Source organism: Nymphaea colorata, unplaced genomic scaffold (assembly GCF_008831285.2).
Source record: "Nymphaea colorata isolate Beijing-Zhang1983 unplaced genomic scaffold, ASM883128v2 scaffold0762, whole genome shotgun sequence".
NCBI lineage: Eukaryota > Viridiplantae > Streptophyta > Magnoliopsida > Nymphaeales > Nymphaeaceae > Nymphaea > Nymphaea colorata.
Genome location: NW_022205268.1, coordinates 36,280 through 41,824, shown reverse-complemented (window position 1 = coordinate 41,824; position 5,545 = coordinate 36,280). Strand labels below are relative to the sequence as shown.

The 5,545-nt window shown below is 44.3% G+C and overlaps 1 pseudogene; it reads right to left on the bottom strand.

Annotated features, from left to right (window-relative positions):
• Positions 1 to 4,608: 4,608 nt before the first annotated feature.
• LOC116245599 (40S ribosomal protein S13-1-like) lies at positions 4,609 to 5,056 on the bottom strand (annotated as a pseudogene).
• Positions 5,057 to 5,545: the final 489 nt, after the last annotated feature.

The window sequence follows — 5,545 nt, the reverse complement described above, 5'->3', positions numbered from 1 at the left end:
TAGCAACAACCACAACCAGACCAAGTAGGAAATAGCATAGATCAAAAGAATCAAGAGCGAATACGAAATCAAAATAACCCTGCTTTCGCAGGAGATATAGAGATTGACAGAAATGAAGGATAAGCAGAGGGTTTAAATCGACAGGTTAAATGAAGAAATGAGGACACAGGAGCAAAGATTCACCAGCTCTATGAAGGAAAGCTCAGCCAACAACCAAACTATTGACGTCCTTTCCACCTAAATATAAAGATTAAACACAGTTCTTGTGGAAAATGTGGAAAAAATGAGGTAGCATGCCAAAAGATCCAATAAACTGTAGGTTCAATGCTCACAGATGTCCAAGGATCTATAAATTGCCAAGCAGAAAAATGAAGAATATGAACGCAACATAAACGAAGAAAGAGAAGCCAACTCTGACCGCATTCACAAGCTATAAGAACTCAACAAGTAGCTGAAGTATCAGCTGCAGGAAAAATCAAAAGATTCGGATAGGTTCTTGGAAAGAATACAGATCCTATAGAAAAGAGAGCAAGTATAAACTAACGAATACATGAGAACGGTTGCTGATGAGATGAAGCTGCTGAGAGAGGGGAACCAAAAGCTATAAAACAAGCTTGGACTCATCACCAGAGAGTACGAACAGCTTGTCACCCAGCTTTAGTACTACAAGCGACCAAAAAGCAACGGCTAGAGTGATGAAAAGATGAGGATAATCGGCAACTATGAGGCCACCATCAAGCATATGAAGGAAGTGAATAGCAAGCTGAGCGAAGAAAAGACTAACATTCAGATTTAGTATGATAGGATCAACAAGATCTCACATGAGCTGCAGGAAAGGGGCAAGATTTCAGAAGAGAAGGCGAGAGTTCTGGAGGAAAAGTGTAGGAGATTGGACGAGAGATGCAGAGTCCTATAGGAAAGGTCAAGGAATACGGATGAGATCGTAAGGTAGCCAGCAGCGACAAGATGCAAGTTAGCAAAAGATGCTTTCAGCTATTGAGGAAGTGGGACGGCTTCAGGTCATAATTAAGTCGAAATAGGCATAGATTGAAAAATTGCAAAGCCTATTGGCTTCTAAGTCATCACAAACACAATAATACTACGAGCATATGCGGGACAAAAAGGGAATTTTCGTGATAAAGTAGGTCAGCGAAGTAGACGAAAGGAGCAGAAGTGCAAGCGGAAACGGCCTCCAACCGCCACTGAGACACCCAACCAATCCCCATGCCACCGATTTGCAGCACAGATATGACCTTTTGGAAACAGTCAACAAAAAGCTAAGCGTATAGAGCGAAAGCTTGAGGAAAAAGAACGTATAATATGAATTTAAGTATTGTTTCCTCTATATAGAATGCTGAAGCTGAAAGAGGAATTTGATCTCATCAACAGGCTGATCCACTAGTACAGAGAGTAAAACGACAAGCTGAAGGAAAACAACAAGCTTCTTTCTCTGCAGGCGAACCAGCGAGGCAACAACTTCATGGCATCTCATAGCCAGTTCAGCAGTCCGCAACACAGCTCCATTAAGGGAAACTCTTTCATCGACAATCCCATGCGCCATCTCTCTCCTCCTGCCCACCCGCAGCCTTCCAAATCCAACATCTAAGCCAGCAGGGAAGACAACGGCCACCTCATCAGGATGAAGCTGAACGAAGAAATCGATAGACTAAATAAGATCAACACTGCTCTTCAGAACGAAATCCACGATTTACGGTTGAACTCAACCGATAACATCGCCCTAAGGAGGAGACTGTAGGAAAATCTTTCCCTTATCGTCATTTTGTTCACCTAAATCGAGTCCTTGCGGATGAGACTGAAGGAATCGGACAAGCGAAGCGTGACTAGTCCGATGAAGGGTACCAACTGATGGATAGTAGTTTATATATTTACTGGTTTGGCTGAGGCATGACCATTTCGATAATATCTAATGAGCTTTATACAAAATTGCACTAGTTGCCACACATCTCTTAGCTAGTTCGCTCCGCTCTACTTCTGCTGCGACCAGAAGCGTCTCCTCTGTAGGCGGTGCAAGCCCTATTACTGTCCGTCGTGCAAGAGGAGCGACTGGAAGGAGATAAAGGAGATGAGTTGTCTCATCTGCAAGCGAAAAGTGAACGCGAAGGATGCACTTAGAGAGGAGATATGCGGAGGATACTTTTGCCCTCGATGCATAGCACACCAGTTCTTGCCTTACTTCTTCCACAAGAGTCCTCCCATCATCATCTAAATGAGATGCGGGCATTTCAAGGACAAGCAGGAAATCATGAGCTTCCTCAAGGACTATTGCATTAACTGTGGATTCAAGTTCAAGCCAAACTGTGACTTTTAGCTGCAGGATGGAATGAAGCTTTGCGAGTACTGCTTCAATTACGACGATAAGAAGCAATTTTAAGATTTTTTCCAATTGTGCTTCAGCTGCTGCAGAGTCCTCACCTACAAGGAAACCTCACAATGCAAATAGTTTCTCCTCTGCCATCGGTGCTCTGAAAATCAATCATTGATTGAGCAAAGCATCCGCAGCAACACTTTCGACACAAACCTAACTCAGTCATCAGCTAATTAAAGTCTGAGAAGTCTAAAATCCCATACGAGGATGATGAATAGCCTTCTGAGGATCTGTCGATCACCAGCAGGTTTAGCGCTATGGAGATAGAAGAGAGGGGCATGAAGAAGAAGGGAAAGCTGATAAGCACTTTATCCAAAAACTCTGTGGAAATCCGAGTGTAAAACTATAAACTGCCTTCTGTTGTGATCAGTAACAGCTCAAACTGATCCAATGCTACCTCTGCAGCAGTCTTCTTGAACAAGACGGCACTCTTCCGAACACAACTCACAGCAATAGCAGGATATGCAAGATGTGTTATGCCCAAACGTTCGATAAATCCTATCTCTCCTATGCCAGGTATAACAACTACGTCCAAACTGACCAAAGGACCACTTCTCTCGCAAAACAGCCACAGGCCAGCAGCAATCCAATGAAATTGAGCATGCTTCCACCCCAGCAAGCTCAAGCTCCATCCCCCTCCAAGCAGCCTCACGTCCTCAACTCCCTCCTCAAGGCTCCCATCCAGACCAGAGTGGAAAAGAAATAGGCATGGTAAACATAGACTTATATCAAAAATCCATGCTAGGTCTGCAAGGTGAAGGCGAGCATGATAACCCGGGCGGACAAGAAGCGGATGTGCTTCGACTGCCACAACAAAATCGTTGAATTTTGATCATGATGCACCATAATACTATTGCTTCTCTGGTAGAAAACAATATAATCACATGACTTCCATCGAAGGCGAGCCGATCAACCTCATCGAGAACAACGAGGTGAGCGACGAGCAGATCCTCACATACATCTGGGCGGTCATCCGCAAGTTCCGCGAACGTGATGAGGCCAACTCCATTGAGTGCATCCTCTGCGAATAGAAACTCATCCACCTCACCCTCATCATCCTCGAGAAGGACTCCGTTAAGGTGGCCTACGACATCCAGGAGGAGATCAGCAAGTTCATCCAGAAGGTCAACAAACTGGCATGGAGAACATCAAAGACGAGGAGGAGGGCGGCAACGTCAAGTTCATCTCCAAAGCTGTCGATATCGTCATGCTCCCGCAAGTACCCAAGTACATGACCGATGAAACCGCACTCACCAAGCTCAGGATCCTCACCTTCAACAACCTGGCCTGCATCATGAAGAAAAACAAGCATTACATGATGGCTTTGAAAGCGGTCAGCTACGCCACCGATCTCGAGAAGAATTTAATCAAGGATTTCAAAGACGAGGAAAAGCACGACTTGGTGCCGATGTATCTCAACAAGGCCGCCATTCTCAGCGAGATGAAGAAGCACGAGAAGGCTCTGGAGGAGATAAGGAAGGCGAAGATCTTCGTGGAGAAGATAGAGAGAGACGTGGAGATGAAGCTGAAGGAGTGCAGGGACGAGAACATGATCAAGCGGCTGGAGGAGAAGAGATACTACGGACTCTACATGAAGATGCTGATCCACTACAACATCGGCGTGTAGAAGGAGCATCAACGGTTGATCTCAAGTGCGATTAGCTACTACCAGGAGGGGAGGAGGCTGGCCCTGATAATCGACAACCAATTCATGGCAAGAAGCTGGAGGACATAATCTTCAAGCTCAAGTCACCCTGATACTGCATTTTACCAATAACTCAAACATAAATATCAGGATGCCTCATCTGAGGGTTTTCGTGTTTATGGGGTTATATCCTCCAAAGCTCACCGCGTTTCCTCCGTCTCCGAACAGGTTCCTCCTGACCGGATTAATTTCGGCCTCGTTGATGCACCTAAAGGGATTATTTTTCTGTCGGCGTTGCAGTGATGCATGGAGGGTTTTTTGGGAGGCGTGCTCTGTTCTGCGAAGCCGTAGGAGAGGGATTGGAAGTAGAGGTTGCTCATTTTATTGTTAAGATTATTAATTTAATTATTAAATTAAGTATATAAACCCTCACAATACCAGTACCTATTTAAAAGGCAAAGCTTCGAGGTAGGGTAGTGGAGGATAATAGGTGTGATGGTGATAATGATTTAAAATACATCATCAAGCTGTGACAAGAGCGGAGGCAGTCTTGGCGTTGCTAAATAACAAAAATCTACTATTTCCACTTGTTGGGAAGACGTTGAGTTCTTCTGTAGTATCTAGCCAGCTGTGGATTCTGGATTCGATCAAGATGAGTCTGTACTTGGCATCCTTATCCTTTCTGCACTTCTCCAAGTGGCGTCTGATGTTGACTGCCTTCTTGATCAGACAGTAGATGTCTTCTGGGATCTCTGGAGCGCAGCCTATACTAGGTGATTGGGTACCATTCTTCTTGAGAAGACGAACGATCTTTTGACCGGTGAGGAGCTTGATGCTGGGAACGGCTTCTCTGTCTCTGATGGCGACGCCGATCTGGGAGGGGGAGAGGCCCTTCTTGGCCATGGTGACAATGAGGTCGGTGATGCTTCTGGGGGTGTGTGCGACCCAGCGGGCGTTCTGCGCTTGAAGGGAGTGACGGCTGAACTGATACCCTTGCCTTTTCCTTTGGATTGAATTCTTCCCATAATATTAAATTATTGATTATTTTATATAATTAATCAGTCTTCAATTAAAGGCATCCAATCAAACGCACAACCATGCTGTAAGAAGAGGAGAGTGGAAGGAATGGAATGGAACATTAAGGAATAAATATTATACAAAAAGGATCATTGTTTTTTCTTGGCATACTCCTTTAGCACCTGTTCAGCCTTAGTCTTGGCTTCTCTGATCTTGTCATAATAGTTATCTTGAGGTGCTCTGTAGTCTCCATGTTAGATTTATAGGAGAGAGAGCCTCCCATTTTCAACCTTTGCTAAGGATGGTGAGAGCTGTTGGAAAGTTGATTATTAATGTTGCTTTTAGAGTTGATTTTTTCGATGATTTCGTTTATCTTCTTGCTCTTGGATGCAATATCACTGTTCCTTGAGTTTAGCCTGTTGGCGTTGTCTTAGATAAGGTTTTTATTCTTCTTTTCGTATAAGTGGTTTGATTACTATGTTTACAGTTGACTGTTT